At 47.1% G+C, this 12,568-nt stretch overlaps 1 protein-coding gene across 1 annotated transcript in view; it reads right to left on the bottom strand.

Moving 5' to 3' along the window:
- Positions 1 to 12,568, bottom strand: part of LOC147724096 (desmoglein-2-like) — a 396,529-nt gene that overhangs the window by 167,364 nt on the left and 216,597 nt on the right. The gene's annotated exons all lie outside the window — the stretch shown is intronic.

Genomic DNA, 12,568 nt, shown 5'->3' with positions numbered 1-12,568 from the left:
TTGGTTTGGAGTTAATGTCTCAATCTGTAATCAGCAGAGCAATATTTAAGCCATCACCGACTAGTCTGAAGTGGTGAAATATAAAGCGTTTCGAAGTTCTTAAATATTTGTATGCGTATGTTAGAAATTTTGTGTTGAAGCCTTGTTACACATTTGAACTAAACTAGTAAAAACAAGTGATGGCAGAGTTTTTGGTGGAAACCTTCCTGGCTCCACCTAGTCTCGTTCAGCAGATTGTTAATGATTTCTGTTGCAATCCATTTTTTCCTCAGTATGAGCATGGACCACGTGTAGTACCCTTGAATGATGCAGGTTTCTCTAAAGAATGTCAAAAAAAACACTTCCACCTCGTGATCTAAGAGCTTTTTTTTCTTTCAGCAACTGCAGGACATTACAGAATTTACAGTGTATGTTACAAAACAGATAGATGGACGGATCAAATAAAAACAGAGCATAGTGAGGACTGTCTAAAGTCTGTGAAAGGACCACAAAGTAGGAGAGGTGTGTATTTGGACAAGACAATGGCGACGATAAGGAAAAAGAACAGGGCCCTAGTGGAGTTGTTATTATTTCGGACCAACATGTAAGGCTCCTGGAGCTGTCAGAAGGCAGCAAGAGGAACTATGCATGGCTAATATTGAACAACTTATGTTCTTGCTTTCCTCCAGAAAGATGAGTCAACATACCTTGTAGTTGATGTCACACTTCACTTTCCTGACCAATGTGCAACAGTGTCCACACCCGGTGACACTATAAATTGCTCTAGCTGGGGAAAAAACAAATCTACTTTGCATGGTGAGGGAGGCTTCAGAACTTAATGCCAAGGGTACAAACTTTCTTTTTACTCTGATTTCTCACTGGAGACAAGCAAGGCCTGTGATAAGTTAATAAGCAACTTCCTACTTTAGGAATCCAATATGCCAATGTTAACTGCGCACACAGAGCAGGGTGTACTTTGAAACTGGTAACAAGTACATTGCCAAACGTTTGCAGTTGCACTTGCGTACCTAGGCTGGAAGTGTTGTACAATTGTTATACTTGAGAATGAATTGGTGGTAGTTGACTGATGAGTTCTTTCGGTAATTGGCAACTTCTGCTGTATCAATTTATGCTTTGTTAAGCCTCCGTGATAAATACCTAGACAGGATGGCCCCACTGTAGTACATGTCCCGGTTGCATACCATGTGTTATTGAGACTTATGTTAAGCGCTATTGTAAACATCATAGTTGATGCTGGGAATGTAGGGTTGTTTACAGGGATTACGAATAACATTGCTAAATTGGAGAAGGTGACTAGTGCAGGCTGAATAGGGCTCACAGAGAGTTATGCTGCATATTCACATAATTAGCTACTTTACTATTCTAAGAGACAGTATTCCGCAATTTCATCAGCAATATGCACAGGTCGCAATAATTGTTTTAACACTACCCACTGGCTAGGATGGCAGCATTTGTTACATTTTAAGCCCTGAATGTAACGGGCATCAACAACCAAGTCAATCGAGATAATCATTCAATTATTATTATTATTCAATCTTTATTTCGGCCGTTGGCCATCAAAGATATACAGTAAAACATATATAATCACTATAAAATCGACATACATAATCAGTCAATGCATACTTATACAGTGTAAAACCTTGAAATTGCATACTGCTAAAATTACATTTAAAACTGTTGACCTTAGGATTAAGAGGGAGCCTGCGTCTTCAAAATACGGGTGCGAGTGTGCCAGACATTGGTGAGGAATTTTGCTAGAACAACCACAGTTAGGCTTGAGACATCGTTTTTTAAAATTCTGTACATTGGGAGGTACTCCCTACAACCCAGGTTTCTGATCAGTGGTAGGAGCCAATATTTCCTCGCTGCCTTGTAAACTGGGCAAAACAGGACCACGTGTAAATCGCTTTCCTCCGCGGCAGCGCAGGCCGGGCACTGCTTAGTGGAGGGGGGTGATGACCAGGAGCTAGTAAAAGATCGTAGGGGCAGTGTGCCATATCTCCATAGGAGAAACAGCTTCCTGGCCAGCACAGGGGAGATGGCGTCTAAAACCCTCTCGGACCTGTACGAGTCCTTACTTTGCTTAAATACAGAAGTTAGTGACCCTTCACCCTGGCTGTCTAGGGCCATGGCTAGTTTTTGTTCGTGGTAAGCGATGGCCAGGTCTCTCTTTGAGATGTTTAATGAGGCATTAGCAGGGTTAGACCAAAGGTCAGGAAACCCCAGTATCGTACAGGATTTTTGGATATATTTTATCCAGGGGATCAGTAGCGCTTTCGGGTGGGTCAATAGCTCCATCAGTTCCGCCCTATAGGCAGAGAGTTCTTCGCTACTCCATAGCCTTCGCCAGAAGGCTATGGGTCTCAAACCTAGTTCGTCGGCTATTGGTCGCAGACCCAGATCTAGCCTCAAGGGGAGGAGCGGGGTGCTGGGCGGGAGTGCAGCTATCTGTCTGATGAAATTATTCTCAGTTAAGGACAGACTACGGCAAGATGTATGTCCCCACAATTCCGCCCCATACATAGTAGCACCCCTGGCCTGTGCCTTATAGATCTGGATGAGCGGCCCCAGCGGACGGTATGAGGAGCCATTCATCATCCGCGCAATACCCCCTGTAGTCTGTACCAATTTGAGGTTAGCCCTGCTCTGGTGTGATCCCCAAGACATAGTTTCGTTGAGAGTTACACCAAGATATTCAAAGGTAGAGACTCTCTCGAGCCGTGAGGCTCCCAATAGCGGATTCGGCCGCAATTTTTGGCTTGGGTTCAGGACCATAAACTTGGTTTTAGCCGCATTGATTTCTAAGCCCCTATCAGTGCAAAAGGCCACGAATGAATCGAGGATCCTCTGTATCCCCATTGGGGTTTTGGACAGCAGCAGGGTGTCGTCTGCAAACATGATTGCAGGCACCCTGCTGCCGTTCAATTTGGGGGTGTCAGTGTATTCAGTGGCATTTAGGTGGGCGATTACCCCGTTGACAAAGAGGCAGAACAGGGTTGGTGCCAGCACACAACCCTGTCTAACCCCTCGATCAACGGGGAATCTATCCGTCAGTGCCCCGGACCTCCCGCACCTCACTCGAGCATAGTTGTTATGGTGTAATCTCTGCAAGATTATCAGGATATCCGGGGGAACGCCCATCTCAGCCAGAACGCTCCAAAGTTTCCCTCTGGGCACCAGGTCGAAGGCGGCCCGCAGATCCACAAAAATTGTGTATAGGCTGCCGCCCTCGAATATCGCTGCCCTCCAGTAAATAATGTTCAATCGAAAGACCTGGTCCACTGTGGAAACTCCCTTTCTAAATCCCGCCTGGTACGGGCTAAGAACACCGACTCTTCTGCCCAATCCTGGAGCCGGTTCAACAATACCCTGCCAAACAGCTTCTGTGCCACATCGATTAGACTGATTGGTCTGTAGTTGGCTGGGAGGAGAGGCGAGCCCTTTTTGAATATGGGTACCACCTCCGCCCCCAGCCAAGTACTGGGGATTTCCATGCCGCTGAGAACTCCGTTAAACAGAGCGGCAAGGTAGGGGGCCCAGACAATGGGCTCCTGCTTGAACAGGTCCCCGGGTAGGCCATCCAATCCTGGCGCTTTTCCCGCGGTAAGTCCTGCTATTGCAGCCGTGACCCCGCCCAATGTTATTGGATCCCCCTCGTAATCAGGCCGACCAACGCCGGTGTCAATAGTAGGTTCTCCCGGCTCAGAGATATAGAGGAATTGAAAGTGTGCCTGCCACACCCCTGGCGCAATGTTTGGCTCGATTGCCGAATGGAGATTCCCCGACCCCCCGCTTACTATTCTCCAGAACATTCGGTGATCCTTTATCGCTAAGGACTTAATGAGCTCTTCCCATTGGTTCTCCTCCCATTCAGTTTTAGCGTGGGCAGTAAGTTTCTTGTATGCCCGTCTACTTTCTCTTAGCTGCTCCCCACCTAGACCCTCCTTGATGGATCTAAGGAGTTCCCCCTTTGCCCTTCTGCAGGCTGTGTTATACCATGAGGATTTGCATGGCTGCCCCCTCCTTGAATTCTGTACATTACTGAAAAGGTTAGGGGCCGCAGCCTTTATAAGGTCCTCATGGGCCTGGTATAATTTGGCCTGTGAGTCTTTGTTATCCACCCCGGTAACTATATCTCCCACAGTTTCCAAGATGGGGATTATCCCTGCATAAAGCCTCGGAAGTTTCTCCTCACTTGAGGCCAGTTGTTCCCACCTGATTCTTCTCCTGTTGTTTTCCAGTAGAAGTTCAGGTTTGCTCCCCTCCTTAGACGTTATGCGGGATTGAAGGCCGGGGTGAATGAGGTCAAGTTCAAGGGCATTGTGATCGCTGTCTAGCCTTTCCATAACCCTAAAGTCCCGAATAGCTGGCCAGTTCGCTATCTGTACCAGGACATAATCCAAGCGAGATTCTCTTCCCACTCTGTTATAGGTGGTTCTGCTAGGTATGTCAGATCTAATACGCCCATTACAGGCTCTAATTCCAAACTTTAGGGTAAGAGCTGTGATCTGCAATGCTACGGGAGTCCATGCCTTCGGGGGGGGAGCTTCTACCGTAGGCACTGACCACCTGACCTCTTCTTCCATTGAAAAACCCTCTAAAAGGCCTGGCAATGGCTCAAAATGGGAATTTAGATCCCCTCCCACTACATAGGGTAGATCTCTTGGTATTTCGGATAAATAGTCCGAAAGTTCATCTATGGTGGGTGATTCCCTGGCAATTCCAACTGGCCTAGAGTAGATGTTTATTAAGGCGAGTTTTGCTTGGTTTGGCCAGGACAATAGAACCACAAGGATATCGTCGGAGGGGGCCGGTAACCGTGTAGCCTCGCAACCTAGGTGGGATGCCACCCAGGTTGTGAGCCCGCCTGAAGGGTGGCCTTTGCCCTCCCACCTGGCCGGGATGAAAAATGACTGGTAGCCATGGTGCCCATAGTCTTCCCTTGCCCAGGTCTCCTGGAACATGCAAACGTCCCCAGTCTCGATGTAATTTTCCCAATCTTGAGCTGCCAGTTTATTAGCTAGTCCGGCCACATTCCACCAAATTAGTCTCAAGTGTTCAGTGGTGGGAGTTGCCGGGGTGGAAGAGTGGGGGGAGACAGTTCCGGGTGTTACACCAATTGTTGCATCGGGAACATTATCAACGGTGAGTCCAGATGGCTCAGGGAGAATACAGGAACCAATGTCCAGGGTCGCAAAATTGTTGGTGGACAGTCAATCAACCCCGTCAAGCCCGCTCAAGCAGTTGAAGCGGTTGTAGTGGAAATAGGGTGTATCAGGTGGCTGGTAATTTGGACGTCGGACATATTCTTTGTGTCTGGGTCTCCGTTCCACCCTTGTCCAGTTTCCTTGTGGCGGGTCATAATGCATGCGGATGGGTGGAAAAAAGAAGGAGACTGGCAGGGTCTGTATGGTGGAATCCAATGATCTGTTTCACCCTGCGCAAATGTGTAAAACAGTACCAGGGTCCCTGAAGGTCACCATTATACAGTCCCCTATTATTGTTTTCCTCGTCTTCCCCAACCAGGGCACCCTTCTGACCATGATGATCTCATTATTAAAGTGTGGTGGTAGGGGTCTGTTCCAATTCAGCCATTTAATGACTTTCTTCTTGAGAGATTGGAAATCTTCGTTTTCTCCCCTTTGTAAAGGGGGGGCTCCCGCTAAAACCACCATAAGGCTGTTGGCTTCCGGTGGCAGATCTGGTCTCCGTGGTCTTTGAGTGGGCTGGCCAGGAGGGGGAGAGGAAATACTAGCAATGGGGGGGAACCCAGGATTTATGCCTGGCTGTAGACTGTGGGGGGCAGGGTCTATTATCTGAGGGGGCATGATGGTTAAAGTGCTTCGTGGGGTCGGAACAGGAATTGCCATAAGTGGGCGCAGGGGGGGGGGGGGCAGTGGCGGCGCCCTGTGAAGCTCCTTTATTAACACCCTGTAAATCTCCTGTGTTAGGGGGAGGATTTTGTTTATTAGGGAAGGTTCCTATAGGTGGATTGGGCCCCGTAGTTTTAGACTGCTTACTAACCGAGGTGTTCAGGGTAGTTAGAGTTGCCTCTAAGATGGTAAGCCTGATCTCGACTTTTTTCAGGCTTTCACTAATGGGCAGCAAGAGTGAACGGAGTAGGAATTCTATACTCCCTAGGGATGTAAGAGGGGGAACTGTGTTGGACGGGTTAACCCCTGGATCACTGTTAGTGACAGCAGTGATAGCACTTGTATCCCTAGGAGAAGTAACAGTGTGCACATTATCTCTGACCCTGACAGGAGTGAGTGCAGGCTTGTGTTTTTTGCCAAAGTCTAAGTGGGATATTTTGGTTTTCCCCTGTCCCCCCCTTGTCTTCCTTCTGCGCTTGTTGGGTGGGGGGCCATGCAGTTCCGCCACAACAATTTGCTTAGGCTTATTTTTCTTGCTTTTGTTTAGCGGGGGAGTTTGGGTGACCAAGTCAACAGCCATATTGGTGGAGGTTGAGGGTGGGATGACCTCCATGCTGTTTTCGGACAGTGTACCGGGGATGGTAATGCTATCCCGTAACAATAGGGGGACGCCATCTTGGGTTGATAGATCCTGGCTATCATTAAGGGTGCTTTCCTCTTGGGAGATGGGCTAGGGAATTATCTCGCTAAGGGGTCTGCTTTTCATGAATTCAATGGAGCGGCGGCGCTCTGCCCTGCGCTTCTCTAAGGAGCTTTCTTTTCCCCCTTCTCCCTTAGCGGATTTGAAATAATTGTCCAGAGTCCCTGTGTTGCTTCCCCCCACCCTTGATGGAGTTTCACATGGTGCCGGTGAGGGCATGTCCGTGATCTATTCCTTGGTTCAGCTAGTATCAAGAAAGTGAGGGCGAAAGAGAGTGGGCCCAGCCCAGCCTCCTTCAGCCCCGGACGGCCACAGACGGTCCCGCCCTTGTCCCGGGCTTCTCCCGCTCGCTCCCGCGCAGCAGACTGCTCACAACAATATGTAGAATTATGGGTAAAGGGGAGGGGCAGGCGGGGAGAGCAGCCCAGGTGCTGATGGTCAGGCCGGCGGTGCTTCTGGGACAGGTAGTCCCTGGCCGGCAGTAGCACTCCGCTCGCAGCCCTGCCTTTCCCTCGTTGAGCCCCAGGAGCAGTCAATCAGGAATCCAGGTGAGAGTTGATCCAGCGCAGCGGGTCCCGCGAGGAGTAGGCAAAAAAGGAAGGTGGTGAGCCAAGTGCCTCGCAGCCCTGCGACCTCACAGTGCAGCTAGTGCAGAGCGACCCAACGTTTACTGCAGCGCTCCGCTTTTACATCAGATGGGGAGGGGCAGGCGGGGAGAGCTGCCCAGGTGCTGATGGTCCGGCCGGCGGTGCTTCTGAGACAGGTAGTCCCTGGCCGGCAGTAGCACTCCGCTCGCAGCCCTGCCTTTCCCTCGTTGAGCCCCAGGAGCAGTCAATCAGGAATCCAGGTGAGAGTTGATCCAGCGAAGCGGGACCCGCGCAGCGGGTCCCGCGAGGAGTAGGCAAAAAAGGAAGGTGGTGAGCCAAGTGCCTCGCAGCCCTGCGACCTCACAGTGCAGCTAGTGCAGAGCGACCCAACGTTTACTGCAGCGCTCCGCTTTTACATCAGATGGGGAGCTTCATTCAATTACTTATACGAGAGAAAGCTAAGGTTACATGTTTCCAGGAGAAACCCTTGAAGGGGGAGCAAGTTAAAGAGGGTGATTTTTGGGGCAGGGGGTATGAACATCAAATGTCCGCAGCCAGAGGGAACCTATGCCCTCAGTTAAAAGGAACCTAACAAAGCTTTATCATGGGTGTGGGTTACAGATTCACTAAAAAGGAGATATGTACAACTTATAAATTGCCATGGATGTAATTTTGATTTTCTGGATTTTTATTTTAGGTTTGCTGCAGGGACTGTTAAAATGAGGGATGCTGGATTATTGTGGGCAGGGGGTTATACTAGTGCACAGAGATCCTGCTTTAGATAAGTCAGTGCACAAAATAACCCCAACACATTTACTGTGATGCTGTGAGCTGCGTTCTAAGAGCTTATGGATAGTAGGAGGAACATCAGTCCTGCTCATGTGGTATACTCTCATGCTTTGGTCCATGGGAACAACTACTTAATGAATACATTACAGGGGTTCAAGAGACTGGTATCTGGAATCAGTATGGAGGCACGCTTCTCAGCTCAATACCTCTTTACTTGGTCTTTTTTCTTGAAGAGCGAGGTGTCCCATCATTATGTCTGCTGCACTCCGTTTTTTGACGGACCATCACAGAACATATTGCACTGTTTTAGATATAATTTTGGGATACACCTGCCTATACTCATCCACCTGGGGACATCTTTCTGTTATATAGTCATGGGATTTATCTACGGTCAGAAGTGGGCATAAGAAAATCAGTTGAGCAAGAGACAGTCTGTCACTGAAAACAAATTCTCCAAAGAAACTTCAGTATAGAGAAGAGAAGTCTGCTTTGAAAAAAATATCTGGTGATTCTAAAGAGGAGGTACATCACGAAAGTTGAGAGAGTATCTATCAGGAGTTATGACAGTAAGACTCCAGATGCACCGAGAAGATGCGACATCAGCTTGTTACTTGGCTACAAGTATGGAAACTGGGCTAATCCATTTGTGGGAACTAAAAAGTACAAAGTATGACATCACGTCTGATGAGTCCTGCATCTCTAACAAGTTCATAGACTTATCAGGCACTGGGTAGAGTTAACTTCTATGAAGATGAAGCACACAAGGTCATATTGTTAGGCGAATGTAATCAGAGTATGACGGGATTTGTTGAGCAGGCTGATGTTATTATGAAGCAAGAACTTTCGGTATCATTAGTTTTGAGGTGCAACAGTGGTCTGGGAATTCTGCTACTTACTAGCCATGCATCTACTCAGACTTTATATGAAGATGCTGCTTTAACAGTGTCTGTAAAGATCATCATCATCATCATCATTATTGCCTATCTGAATCCCACTAAGGGTAAGATAAACTGCTCCTTCTACAAGCTTCTCTCTAGGATTAGCTGTGCAACACTGATTTCTAACATGCTGATATGATACCCGTATTTAAAAATCCAAACCAGTACCTGGCATGCTCTTAAGTGGGTTAAATCAAGTGGCGTCCCAGAAGAAGGTAATTTTCCTTGAAGCCAAAAAAGATTAATTTACTCAGTCGGCTGGAAATTAATACATAAAATTCTTGAGTATATGAATCAGTACCTCGGACTAAGATTCCGGATTCCGGATATAGACTATAATCGAATTCTGTGCATGACAGGGTAAGATAGCTTCAACTGAGGCAAGGTTACCTGCTGTCCTACACCATATTTGCATGGAGGCGGTTTGTACCTATCCAAAACGAGACAATAACAATGGACTATCCATATCTCCAATATAATTACCATCACTGAGAACAGGAAACAGCCGCCTCAGCAAGGAGGGAAAGTCAGACTCTGGAAGCACGCTGACCTCCCTGCCTTCATTGACACCTTAACTCTATCCCTCCCCTTATTTGATCAGGATATTGAGGGGTATGAAGAAGCCTTTTCCAGTTGGCTACTTCAGGCTGCTAATGTTCACGCTCCCTGCTCCAACTTTCCCCGCTCCCGCACCCATGACGCTCACAGATGGTTTACACCTCATCTTAAAGCCTTAAAGCTGCTAGTTCGTCAGAAGGAGCGTAAGTGGCGGTCGGCGTACTCAGATTCTGACAAGGCTGATTATTGCAAGGCACGAAAGGAGTACCAGAAACTCATTCAGAAGCACAAAACCGACTATTTCTCTGAGCAAATTCTTCAATCTCGCAATAAATCTAGAGATTTATTCAACATTGTGGAGAGTCTTAGTGGCAGTAATAGAACTTCCCTAGCTGCGGCTCCCACTCAGGATCTCTGCAACACACTAAATACCTTCTTTTTCAGTAAGATTTGCACCATAAAGCAAAGCATTGTCACCACCTCATCCCCTTTTTCCCCGGCTGATATTTTTTACAACCCTTCCACTCTGGAATCTTTCCCCTCCATTGATGCTGCCTGTTTATCTAAACTCCTCCTCAAAGTTAAATCTGGTTCCCCTGATGACATATGCCCTCCCTACATCTTGAGGGAAGTAGGAGCCGCCATCCCTGAGAGCATGCTTTCCATGATGAATGGATCCCTCTCACAGGGTTTGGTCCCTGCCAGTTTTAAAAAAGCTCTTCTCATCCCTTTGCTGAAAAAGGCTGGGGCTAATCCATCGGATCCTCTCAATTATAGGCCCATTTCCTTGCTGCCGTACTGTGCCAAAATATTGGAGGCCCATGTTTGTGATAGCATGTCCAAATTTTTGGAAGAATCACAGTACCTTGCGCCCAACCAGGCTGGCTTCCGCCCTCTTCATTCTACTGAAGCTGTCATCGTCTCAGTTCAGAACACCTTGAGGCGGAATGCCGATGAGGGGATCCACCAGGCTCTGGTACTATTAGATCTATCTGCGGCATTCGACACGGTTGACTATACCATCTTGGTCAACCGTGTCGAACAGGCCGGTCTCAGGGGCTCTGCGCTGAGCTGGATTCGCTCATTCATTACTGGCCGTACCCAATCCGTGAGGTTGGGCCCCTTCACGGCCCCCACTATTCCTACTACTTGCGGAGTTCCTCAGGGTTCGTCCTTGTCACCGCTACTTTTTAATTTATATTTACGCCCCCTGCTGTATTCCCTTAGGGACACTAGAGTCACCATTTTCAACTACGCAGATGATCTGCAGCTCATCTTTCCCCTAAACACCGAGGACTCAGTGGTAGTGTTTCAAAACACCATGTCTCACATCCTGAGTTGGATGAGCTGCAGTCACCTGAAGCTCAACCCAGGCAAGACTGAGTTGGTCTTGCCTGGGCAGAGTGCACTCAGTTGGAACCCTGGCTTTTGGCCTGCCAGCATGGGAGCCCCACCCTCTAAATCGCCCTCAGTTAAGAGCCAAGGAATTTTTCTTAGCGAAGATCTCTCTCTGAAAAGGCAGGTCAGTGCAGTGGTGTCTTCCAGCCTTTTTCAGCTGAAGAAAATTAAGAAAATTGCTCGTTTCTTCTCTCTGGAAGCGCTCACACAGATTGTCATCTCCCTGGTTCTGTCTAGACTGGACTTCTCTAATAGTCTTTACCTTGGGCTCCAGGTCGGCGATTTAAAACGCCTCCAGCTGATTCAGAATCAGGCAGCCAGACTCATTCTGAATCTACCTAGGAGGCAGTCTGTCAGACTGGGCCTAAAACAACTACACTGGCTGCCTGTTGAGCAACGGGTGGCTTTCAAGACTGGTTGTATTTTATTTAAGTCCTTACACCAATCTGGCCCCATATTCATCAGAGATCTGTTCAAAAAATATGACCCCTCCAGGAATCTTCGCTCTATGCATAAACATCTTCTGACTGTTCCTACTTACAAAAGGAAGCGTCTTGGAGGTTGTTGCTTTGACCATCTTGCGGCGGCCTTCTGGAACTCCCTCCCTTTTCACCTTAAAACGTGTGGAAACATTCTCAGTTTCAGACACTCCCTCAAAACATGGCTCTTCTCCCAAGCGTTCTGATGAGCTCCTTTTTGCTTCTTCTGACTGATGCGTTGTGTCCCTGTCTATAGCGCCATGAAGCCCCCGGGCGAACGAGCGCTCTACAAATACATTTCAATATCAATATCAATATCAATATCAATATCAATAATCAGTCTAATTGTTCAAGGTTGTTCGATCTCATGAGTCAGTGTCTGATATACTGTTTACCGTTTCAAAATCCAGCCAAACAATATGTTTAAAAGTCAAATGCATTAAGTGGAGGGTTTCACAACACTCGATGTAAAAGGAAAATTAGCTGTGTTCATGACCGGTTTCGTTACTTAGCAAACTATCCATGAATGCAATGTTAAATGGGTTGTTACAGATATTGTTATAAAACCGTCTGTGCAAGACAAACTTCACTCTTTCAATCATGGGTCACATAGTGGTTTAGAGGGCGATACAATGGATCGGTTAGTACATAATTTTGGCATTCACTGTTTGAATTCACTTGGGGACCTAGTGGATGATTCCTCTTTAAAGACACTGGAAACATTAATTGACTTGCACAAACTTGTAGGTGCACACTTAATGCACTTTGCTTACTGCAAAAAGCTATTGTTTATTTAAGGAAATGTAACTAGAGATCATTCAGCTTGGTCACAGTTCCCTAACCTGCAGAAACAAGCAATGCTTAGCTTAGAGACAAACAATTCTATCTAAAGAGCGCATGGCAGTGCTTCCTAATAGGCGCAGTGTAGACAAAAACGCAAAATTAAGTATACTAAAATGAGCAGGTACAATGGAATAACTAATCTCAAAACAAAGAGGTAAGCTGAGGACCAAGCTTCATTATGTTTCTAAGTGTTGAGAAATTCACTTGACACCAAATGCATAAAGCAAGCGTTCTACATTGCTCAATTCTAGCTTCAATGTTTAAGGATCCATTTACCTGAGCCAATGAATCATCAAAACTGCTGAGCCTTTTACATAGTCGTGCACATATGTGGATTTAAAGATGAGTAAATTTGTTTCCTATATCATGCTTATAAAAACACTGCTCCTGTGAAGACCTATAC

Source organism: Lissotriton vulgaris, chromosome 4_1, assembly GCF_964263255.1.
Source record: "Lissotriton vulgaris chromosome 4_1, aLisVul1.2, whole genome shotgun sequence".
NCBI lineage: Eukaryota > Metazoa > Chordata > Amphibia > Caudata > Salamandridae > Lissotriton > Lissotriton vulgaris.
The sequence above is the reverse complement of the archived record's forward strand: the minus strand, read 5'-3'. Positions and strand labels throughout refer to the sequence as shown.